This window comes from Leuresthes tenuis, unplaced genomic scaffold, assembly GCF_036924035.1.
Source record: "Leuresthes tenuis unplaced genomic scaffold, fLeuTen1.0.hap1 SCAF_12, whole genome shotgun sequence".
Lineage (NCBI taxonomy): Eukaryota > Metazoa > Chordata > Actinopteri > Atheriniformes > Atherinopsidae > Leuresthes > Leuresthes tenuis.
The window spans coordinates 21,854,543-21,866,443 of NW_027325366.1; positions in this window are offsets into that span (position 1 = coordinate 21,854,543).

Consider the following 11,901-nt stretch of genomic DNA (forward strand, 5'->3'; position numbering starts at 1 on the left):
TCTTCTCTCAACAAATAAATGATCACATATCTTTATTGATTACACTGGCTTATCTTTGTCGAATATGCTTCCCTGAAGATCTAATAAGGTTTGAGGTCCAGTCCATTCAGAAAAAACAAACCAATAAATTAATAAATACAAAAATGAAATGTGGCAAGAGTGGAGTGTCGTGACCACACAAGCACAGCAATGTTTCCTAATATGTATGCTTCTTTTTGGAAATTCTCCCAAGGAACACCAAAGAAGATATACTGCTAAGCTGCTAATCAGCACCACATGGTTCATGAATTTCCCTCCCTTGGTTTTAAAATTGTTTGCAAATCACATAAGACCCTGAAGGTGTTTCTCCTGCTGCTTCTTCAGAAAATTACAGCTGGAAGAAAAAGTGTGAAATTAAGACAATTCCATTCTTTTGCTTGGAACTCTTCCAAGGGGCCTTCAGAGAAGAGGTCACTCCTAATATCAGAAAACTTTAAATAAGTCTGTGAGCGCAGTGATCCTTAGAAGTCCTCATCCACCAGATCAAAACAAGCCTTTTGTGGCTGTCTTCAAAATGTCTATGCTCACTTTCAAACTGAAACTGGGATCTCACATCAATCCTTCTTACACAAAATAATATAGGTGTTGTTGCTTGGTGCGTGAATACAGAAAATGTTTGCGAACTGTCGTGCTAGCATGCCTAATATTGACATTTTACTGCTGCTGCTCTGCACAGATTAGATGATCATTTTAGACTTAAAGTAGTTTCCAGTATTTAGGAGGCAGTTAAAGCTTCCCAGACTCTATGTTTGTCTCCGATATATTTAGTTTGGTGTTGGGTCACTGGCTGCTGTAGAAAGGTGGTTTCCAACAGGATAACTAAATCACTGAATACAAGTAGTACACACACACACACGCACACACACACACACCACAGACATACAGAGTCGCAAGTTAAAAACTCAGTATGAATTTTCACAAAAAGCATGGCTATATTAGAAACTTGCACTGTACTTAGATTATCTGTAGGCACAGTATCACTGTGTGAGAATCATGTAATTTCATGTTGTGTTAACCAAATAAGAAGCAGCTAATGAATTTAGATAAGGAGTTGCATGGATGTCTATATATATATATATATATATATATATATGATTTACTCAACTACATAAGTAATCATCATCCCTTTAGAGGGATTGAGTATTTATACATGTTTCTTCCTCGTACTTTACTAACAAGTTTAATGCCACTCATATCAGGGTTTTTAGCTAAGGGAAACAACAGAATTATACCTAGTTCTCATTTTCATAGTGACCATGGATATTTGGCCCCTTTTTATAAATGAAAAATATTCATTTTCATTACTTTGACACATTTAAACAGAAATCTACCAGTCAAACAAAAAATGTTAACAGATATTATAGCATTCCAGTCTTACATATGTCACTTTGTCAAAAAAACACGATGCTCCAAGAGTTAACATGTTTGCCCCCGCAGACTCACAGTTGTTGCTGCTTACTGTGCTTCATAGAACCAGACTGAGCTACAAGTGTTCGTGCCTCATAAGTCACTGAAGACGGAGGGATTTCTGTGAAAGCTCCAATCTCATGTTACTGTTAGGCAAAGCCTCACTGGTGAATTGTAATGGACAGTGTAGAAGCGGCTCATGTGCGATACTCTGACAGAGGAGAATCTGATTTATCTTGCAGCTTCCATCTCATTTCATGTATGACTAACTCCATGTATCCTCCATGCTTTGCTCCTGGCCTTCTGTTGTTGTATTTGTAGCCTGTCAAATACATGTATTCAATATTTGTTTCTATGGGGCGATTGAGCAGAAATATTATTTTCTAATATTCAGCGAGATAGATGCAATTCTACAATCTATGTTATTCCCTCCTCTCACTGTACAAAAGACCATCAAAATAGCCTATTATGGAGAGAATGCTTTTCTGTAGTGTACTCTAGAAAATAGACATACTTAGCCAGCTTATATACTTAGGCTGTCCAAAAATTCCTTCTTCCTCGTGTTGACATTATAAGAATTCACACATCATCAGAAAATAGCACCTAAATGACTGGAAAGTCGACAAAACAACGAGACACTTTGTACTATACTGCAGTCTTTTATGCACAGAGGCAAGTGTCTCACTTCCTGCCAGCTGTCAGAGCTTCCACTACTGAGAACAAAAGCCTTGTTCCAGACTGTCAGTGGGGCGCAGCCAGTTTCTGACCACTGTTTGTGAAGGTGTGCAAGCAAGTGTGTCCTTGTGTTTTTGCAATTCATTTGGGTTTGTGTATAATCGTAACTAGATTTACATTAACAAATGTGTCTCCTTGTGAAGGGGTGAGGAGCAAGTGGCATGCAAAGCTCTGAGTTGATTTCAGCCCAAAAGAAAAACATATACATCCATATGAAACACTGCAATTGCTGCGATGTTGTAACTGTTCACAGCGGAGATTCCCAGCGTGGTGCTATTGATTGCTGAGTCATTGGGGTGACTACAAGTCAATACAACACCACCTTTGGAGGAAATATCCATCAACTGAGTGGCAAACCTCTAAAATTGTTGCAAAGAATGGACAGCAAAAGCAAAACCCAGACAAAATCAGCAAGAAGTAAGCAGTGTGGCACTATCACCCACTTTTTATAGACTTCCTCTTGGAAAACTGTGATCATTTTACATACCTAGTTTGTGTAAGAAAACTTTTACAAGCATAGTAAGTTCAGTTATGATTCTTTCTGACTTCTTTCTGACCTCTGTAAACTTTAAGTTTAAAAAGCTTTCATCACGTGCTCTGATTCACACATAAGATATAAAAGCAACAACGGCAAAACTTTTACATGAATTTTTACAATGAAAACCTAGTGTATTTGGCCCTTCCTCCTGTTGAGAGTTAACATGAGACTGACATGAATCAAGGCTTTTTACATTTTTCAACATGTTTGCCGAATTGGGACAACGAGACTGAAATCCAATGGCTACTATCCAGAAACCAAATAAAAGCTTCGGTACACACAGGTAGAAATCCTCTCATTTATAACTGTTTGTAAACATTTGCATATGGTAATATAGTTTTTATGGATATCTCAATCTTAAAGAAAAGTGTAACACTTCACTGTTCACCAGACAGCCTGACACCAGATTAAATAAAACAGAGAGCTATGGGTAGCTCAGAATAATTCTCACTGTAATTAGATCTGTGGTACCCTGAGGAGGATTACTGTAAAGCGTTAACAATTAAGTGACCTGGTTTCTTTGGAGGATTACTCTTTAGGATAACTCAGATGAGACGATACTCTACTGTTCTGCTCCACTTGTCCCAACACAGTTTTTGCAGCCTGAGTTTTATGTGAAAAATAAAACTGCAGAAACAAATATTACAAACAAACTTTCTTGAACCTGGGCCGCTCTAACAGACGAGTAACATCATTAAAATGGAATCTGAGGCATGTGTTTCCTATAATGTGGGGCTGTGTCGAAGATCGCACATGACTTATTTCTACCTCCACCCACTGCTGTCCATCAATTACAGTGTCAGGTTTCCGTAAAAGTTTACCCAGAACTTTTACCCCAGTCTCTCAGAACTCAATTTCCTAACCTGTGAGTGTTGGTGAAACCTGAAAGCTGAACACATAAAGGGAGGAAATTTTCACAAGCATTTCTGAGAAATACTGCTTCAGGGAAAAACAATCAGACATACAGTGTTATACAAGTTCTAGTAATAGAGCTGAAAATTGCTCAAGGAAAAGCCTAATATTTTATTCCAGCTTATTTACCTGCAAATGTTCAGATGCCTTTTCAGGAACTGTATAAGGGGAAGGGGCTGCTGAGACAATGACACAATCAATTTGCAAAAAAGGACCACCAACATTCATAGCAACAGGGCATATATTTAGTCTCTGCTTGTCCTATGACACAGTCATGCCTGACACCCAATCTCGGCACCAATAGCCACGACGGAAACTCAAAAAGCACCTAAAAATAACTGTCTCAAGTGACAAAAGATTGAGCACCATGAATCAAAGAAGGGTGACCTACATTACTCTCAACAAAATGTTCAGTATGGTCAACTGAGTCCTAATTACAAATTTGTCCGAACCAGTGTAGGCCTGAAAGAGCTCATACAGCAGACTCGGTGCTAAGCAATGTGAAATTAAGAAGCAAAACTGTATTGGAAAAGAGTGATTTGCCATGTGCCTTCAAAACTGATGTCTTGTTTTTCACTTTTTAGCATGAATACTTTTTTCTTGTGTCCTCATACAGATCAATATAGTCAACGTTGGCTTTCTTTGACAGTCTTGATCTCAGTTAATTTTTACTCTGTCTTGTCCTTTTTATAAGTGCCAAATCTTCACACTCATCAGTCAGAAATCCCTTCAGAAAGCACCATTCTATCCCATTGCAGTCATTTCTCTGCCACAAGCAGCTTTCTACCCATCTTTCCATAAATTCAGCTGCACTCAAGCAACCACATAGCTATGCTCTGACTTAGAGTGCCTTGCCAGTCTAATATCAGATTCAGCTCAGTTTTGCATGCTCAAAAACTGAGCTAAATTTGTATTTTCTCAACCAAAAGAAAAAAAAGATAAAAGCTTGCTCCAATGTATGAACCCGTATAAGCAAGTTGAGTTGTCCTAATTCAAATGAAAGATTTTATCTATGAAACAATAATTCATGTTAACTCACTTGGTACAAAGAGGATTTAAAAAAAAAAATACATCTACTGTACACAGTAAACATATCTATATTTATAGTGTAAATTTAAGACTTTTAAGTTAAATGTTATGGAGTACTACTGTCTCTCCAAAGGCACTCTCAGTATATGGGCACTAGCCTACATGGGAATATGAATAATTTATTATCAGAAAATATCTGACCTTACTCAGCAGTGTTGGGATTAAAGTTAAAACTTTAAACAAACAACTTCTTTGAATAAACAAAATTCCAAAATATTCATTGACTTTCATGCCTAAATACTATGAGACAGTGTATCCTCGTAAAAGCAAAAGACAGATAAAATTAATTCCCAAAAGAACCAAATTCAAATTCCAATCGGCTCCAGTTAAGCACTATACATAGAGCACAGTGTTAAACGGGCCACCATCTGACTACATCATTAAACAGATTAAAGTGAGTCAGGTATGAGGTTTTCTCACATTCATACATTACAGTAGATTTACAATCCTCTAACAGACTTTGATTAATACGGTCGTCATTCGACTCTCCTATTTAATGTAGAATTAAATGGTACAATATGAGTGAGCTCCAGAGACATCATGGGAAGTACTATCCATTTGAGTGAAAGCTTTAATGAATTAATCTTTGCGTCAGTGAGGATGTAAGCACAGTAAATCAAAAGTCTTATCAGTTTAAACAAAAGAAGAGTTTGTGAGATATAAATAATAGAGTCAGAAGATGTGCTATAGAGTTATAATAAATGTTTTATTCATGTTATTTTAGAGGCATGTGTTTACTTGGATTTAATACAACTCAATCATTATTTTTTTTCATTCATCTTTGTCCGAGCAAAATGGAGCCACTGGTTAAAGTTGGGTCTCTGCAGGGAGTTTGTAATTGCTTTGCGATATTAAGAAAAACATCATCGAATGAAGGGAGCATAAAGAGCTTCGATAGATTCTTCTTGTCAAGTAAGAGTCGAAGTCTTCTAATGACATCTATGGGGACCTACCAGCCATCTTGTGGTAAAATGCAGTCGCTGCAACACTGGTGACTACAACTTCACATCTTTCTTTTGCTGCATACTTTGTACTGAATCCAAACAAACAGCTGCATATTTATAGCAAGAATCATTTTGAAAGTCTATTTCTTCTTGATGCGAGTTGCTAGTCACTGAACACGAAATATATAAAGTATTCCCTTTGCAGAAATGTGGTAAATTTGACCCTGTAACAAAACATCAAAGACTCAAGAAATGACAGGTTTTACACTAACAACTGATTGTGGTCACTGGTCTTCTCACAGTGTAAGTTACTCACACATTACAGAATCATGTTTGCTGTAGAACATTTGTCAAACTCAAACTTTTATTGATAAAAGGATTATACCTATTATTATTAAAGATGAGCTCACTCTTAAGACATGCTCCTTTTAGACATTATGAAATCCAGGGCTGGGCCCTCGAGAGACAGGATGGGCTCTCTTAAGATTCGCTTCAAGATACGGAGGTTCAATTTCTTTTTGGCTCCCTTCCCCCAATCCATCTCCGTTCACATGTTTACATAGACAGTCCATCCTTAAAAGGCCTTTCGGCTCACGCTGAGCTCTCAATCACTGCTGACTTATCAGACGCGGACTACTCAGACACAAAATGGAAAATAATCCTGATCTTGCACATATCTTCACACCACAGGGCTGTGCAATTAATCAGATATTATTTTCATTACCTTTCTGACTGCCACTAATTATGAAGAAGAAAATCAAAATAGAACAATGTTGTTGCTTATTGTTTCACAACGATACTCTTGTTTCGTCTGGTGTTAGAAAAAAAGTGCCTCCCTTAGTTTATCCTGATACATCTTCATCATCCCCTGTTAGCCGAATCTTATTTGCTGTGTGGGTGTAACATGTTTAGTTTAGCTCAAAGCAATATGAGGATGAAAATGTCAAGCACCTCTGTTTTAAGGATGCCAACAAGAAAGATCTAGCTGAAAGATAAACAACTTAATGATGTGAAAGAAACAAGATTTTCTTGTCTGGGAAAAAAGCTGACAACAAAGTGTGGGGAAATGAGAAATTCATCATCCTTCGAGGTGATGTTTTATTCATCTGATAGTTGGTTCTGCAGTTTTTGCTCTGCTGTTACTGGTTTGACCTCCAGTGACTTCCAAGAGCAATAGCTGTCTCTTTAGCTGCCAAAGGTCTTGCCAGTTTGCTCCCAACTTTGTCTGCCTGGAGTTCGCTGCATGGCATCCACAGGGTCTATAATAGCTTTAAATTGATTTTTCAGAAACTGCATCCGACTGCTGCTGAAACTGATAAAGCAGATCATTTCCAAACAGACTGTTAAAATGTCAACTTTGAAACCAAAAAGGAGACAGTGAAACACTTCTGCATATAAATAATTTGTATTATTTATCACATGGAGTAATCGTTTTCACAATATATGCAGCCATTTTATCCATTTAAGTGCTGAACTAAAAATGTAACTGAAATATTAACTGGTGTCGGCACTCTGTATTCTATGGCTCACAGTACTGCTTATTTTGATGGTCATGCTTATTCATCCATACTTGGAGGTTGCTGTCAGTCAGTGGATGTTATTCACAGATAAACTGCACTTAATACAATTCAAGAATTGATTGGACAAGCCTTCTATCCGTAACCATGGTGATGTTTCCTGCCAGTGGTTGAGAGTGGCATCGTTAACCTGTTTAATTACACTCTCATATAAATGTGGAATGACCTCTGCAGCTGTGAGAGTGACTTCTTAGAGAGCAAATATCTACAGTAGAGTGCCAGTGAGGAAGGATTAGTTTGGAAAAGAGCACAAACATGGGGGCAGAGTAGATTTTGAGTAAACAAGTGAAAATTCATGATTTTTGTTTAAAAGCTACTCTGTGCTGACTTATGTTTCTGTTTTGCCCATTTGTCTCAATTTTGACCTCATTCCACAGGTGAATTTCTCTAACAACATAATGGAACAAAGGAAACCAATTCTCTGGCCAAAATACCCAACTGCAAATGGGTGTTCTTAGTCCAGTTGTACTGTAGCACCAAACCCAAAACACAATAAGTACATGTTAGTTATGTTTTCCAACATCATTATTAGAGTGCTGGTGATAATTACTAGCCGTCCTATGCAATGACCTGATATCATTTTCAGCATTCGCTACATTCACCAACACACATATCCATTCATGCAGACCTAAATAGAAAAATAATTGTACTCACAGGTAAACAAAGTATATTTGAAGCTCTTCTCTCCAAAGTACCCACCACTGCCGGGGATTCTTTAATCCAGATGTGTTTAAAGTTCCATTTATGAGTAACTGATCGATTATCAGGCGAGCTGCAGAGGGATAGGAGCGCGGCTTCTACTCACTCTGGTCCATCTCTTGATTGAATTTCCATTGTGGTGCAATTGTATCAGCCAGGTCTACAGGAGGGAGAGGACACAGGTCACTGCACTCGACAGGGTTCTACTTTCTTTGGAGTCTTAGAGGCCGTTATCAGCAGCTCCATAAAGGCAGAAAATTGGCAGGCCACACACAAAAGCTTGTGGAAGAGAGACACACTCAATAATTCTGGCACTATAAATATCAGAGGCATTTCACACACACAGAACTCCCTCAACAAGCATAAATTTCTTCAGACATTATCATTTCTCAAAAACAGACAATGCAAAATATTGCAGATTTATTTTGCTTGAATTGACACAATACATTTTTTTTTTGTTAATGATAGAATAAGGTTCTTGTAGCTGAAGGCAGAAAAAAAAAACATTAGAATATGCAGAATGGATCTGTCCACTGCAACGTGTTGAATGAGGGATACTGGATATCCACTGTCAACTTGAGAGGAATGCATAATTCAGAATAGGCCAGCACAGAATGTCACATGTAACCTGTTCCTTTGTCCACGCACAGCCATCAGGTTACACCAGGGCTTTTACATGCCAGCTGATCACTTTCCTTCAAAGTAAGCCTGGACTTTTCAATAACAGGATATTTTCAGTTATCTATTGATAGAAGGGGACAGAAAAACATATCGTCAAATATTTAACTCATGTGACAAATCTATACAAATTTCGTTTGTGATAGATCCTAACATTCATTAGCTACAGATTCTCACTTAAAAAAGAATGCCAGGGACGGTATTGCTGAAATTAAACACCTAACACCTTTTAAAAAACATTGGAAACCCGAAATCAAAGCAATTAATGCCTAAACAGCTGGTGCACTTTCAGATGTCCCAACCCAATTTACCGACAGACGTTTCACATTTTGGACTAGCTCTGTAATGGCATTTTATGTCGTTGTTTGGCATTATATTCCCTCTGAAATAGGTTTATTCGAACTATTCTTCCATCTGAGTTGAGAGTAAATATAGTTTCACAAATTCCCCAAAAAAGAAAAATACTAAAATCACCAATCGTATGAAGGTCCTCAACTTTAGCAGCTCTGCCATTTTGTGTCTTGAGTAATCAATGAATAGTTAGCTCAACATAGTGTCCCCAGGCCTTTTGTATGCAGAGTTTGCAAGTGTGGCTATTTCCCTGTGCCTACACGGGTGGTTTCCTAAAGACATGCATCTCAGGTTAACTAGGGGATTCTAAAGTGATCATCGGTAAGAGTGTGAGCGTCGTCTTTCTCCCTGTCTTTGTTCTTTGGTGGACAGACCTTTATAGAGATGAGGCCCTTTCATCCTGTAATAGCTGGGACTGGCTAAGGCCTCATGTGTCCCTGAACAGGAATAAGGCTGATCCAAAATCTGGATCAGCAATACATGCCAAGTTTTCTAGTGCTTATGTGATTAAGAAGAAACTAAGTGACATGGATTACGTAATTTCTACCCCTTTGTACCCCCAAGTCCTGTGTGTGTCAATATCACATGATCATGTTGAAATTATATGCTGCCTAGTGACGAAATAAAAGTTTCCGAAGAAGTGAGATGTGTTGCTTCAGTTTCTGTGGTTTCTTATTTTCCTACTGATGATGATCTGACCAAACAAGATGTACATGTTCTGGGAGCCTGTCTGGATAACTGAGTGTTAGCAGATTTGGAGAATAATTTGCCTCCTCTTCTTGGCTCTCAAAAAGATGCTGTCCTTGAGTTGATATGCTGTCATCTTGATTTGTTTTCAGATGTGCCAACATGTGTTGATATTTTACAGCATGATATTGATGTTAGAGATCATCAGCCAATCAACCAGCTTCCATACCACGTGAGTCCTTTCAAAGGGGTTGTGATGCAGAGGGAGGTTGAATTCTTGCTGAAAAATGGTCTTGCAGCTCCTAGCACCAGCTCATGGAGCCCACCACTAAACTTCAGCTATGGCATTTTCTAGATTTGATGGGTTATTAGAGCATTCTGTTGTAACTTTGCTACCATTGTGTCCCCCCTAACTGATCTTCTTAGCCTTACTAAGGAACTAGTGGTGAACTGGATTTCAAAGTGGATACAGCTTCATTACACAGTTCACCAGTGCTTGCTGCCCCCAATTTTGCTGCTCTGTTTAAAATTGAGGTTGATGCCAGTGGTACAGGGGCTGGAGCTGTCCCAGTTAAGGAGGATACTCTAAGTATTGACCACCCTGTCTGCTATTTCTCTGAAAGGTTTGCAGGGTCACAGAGAAACTACAGCACCATTGAGAAAGAAGCCTTGGCTTTGTTGTGGGCATTGCAGTTTTCCAAATATGTCATTTCGTCTTTGCAGCTGGTTGTTGTTAGTGTTCTCTATCGCATGTATAACAGCAAACAGAGGTTAATGCTTTGGGCTTCGCGATTATTGTCATCTGATGGGTGCCATTTATTTTGTGGTGCTTCCTGTTGGTAGCTCTGGCTTAATTAGTGGGCTGAGTTTATATAGACAAGTTCCTGGGTAATCTCTCTCTCTCTCCCTCCATCCAGCAGCAGCAACACCACCACCAATGCCTTAGGGTGCTTTTCTAACTCAGTTGCTCATCTTTACTAATAAACATTGAAATGATCACCTTAAACTGTGGTGTGGTGTCCATCGTTATGGACTTGAGCAAACCGTAACACTGCCTTGATAAAGTATTCCCCCTCATTGGCGTTTTTCTTGTTCTGCAGCTTGATAATCCACAATTTGAGTAAATATGTTTGGAGATTTGTTTCTCTTATGCAATGAATGCAAAGTATATGACACTCACGCAGACTAACAAAGATGATGGATAAGACTAGATGGGCCTTAATCAGGGAAGTAACAAATAGACCAAAGATTACTCTTAAGGAGCTGCAAAGCTTCACGGCAGAAGCTGAAGTGTTTCTCCATAGCACAACTCCAAGCCTTACACCTTGCAAAGCTGGGTTCTGGAGTAGATGGGACAGAGAAAGCCATTGTTTAAAGAAAGAAAACGAGCAGGTATATATGAAGATTACCAAAAGGCATCAAGATGACCTCAAACATGTGGAAAATGGTACTTTGATCAGCTAGTACTTAAACCTTTAAACAAGGATGCTTTATTTTCATATCCCCTTATAAAATAGGCAATGTGAGGTTGTCTTTGAACCTCACCTCGTCAACAGTGCCATCCTTGAGAACATCTAATGTCTTTGGAGTAAGTCTCTTTTTAGAAACTGAAATCAAGTAGAACATTTCTGTAGCCGACTTTGTGCACAGCTGACACAAAACGTTGTCTCTGTTAACCTTGTGTGTTTGTATTTTCTATTTTTCAGCCAGTCTTAAAGGGGTTTCAGTACCAGCTCTTCAGCATCATCTACTGTTCATACTGTGAAGTACAGAAACTAGCGCGCTCCTTTCTTGGTGAATAATTTTGACATCTGTAGAAGTAGGTAAGTTAATGGGATAATGGACTGACAGTCTGGCTGAGAAGTGAGCCTGTGTGACAGGTGAAACTACCAGCTGTATGAATAGTTGTGACAATATACAATTTTCTCTGAAATACTCTGACTTGAGACTGTAAAAAACTGATGTGTCTATGTAATTATTTAAATTAATGATAGCTGAATTTCATTTAGCTCCTTCAGTTCCGAGCCCCTGGTATAATACATGCTGAGTTACTTGTCACACTGTCATTCCAAGAATACCTGAACACAGTGCATACATCATAATAAGAGCATTTGCAGCTCTTCCAACCGTCACTTTTCTCTTCATCTCTGCAGGTTCACAACCAGCCACACAGTGCAAACGTTCTATAAATACCATAATGAAATCAGCTACGGTGTGTATCATATTGTTACTGTAGTACTTCTGG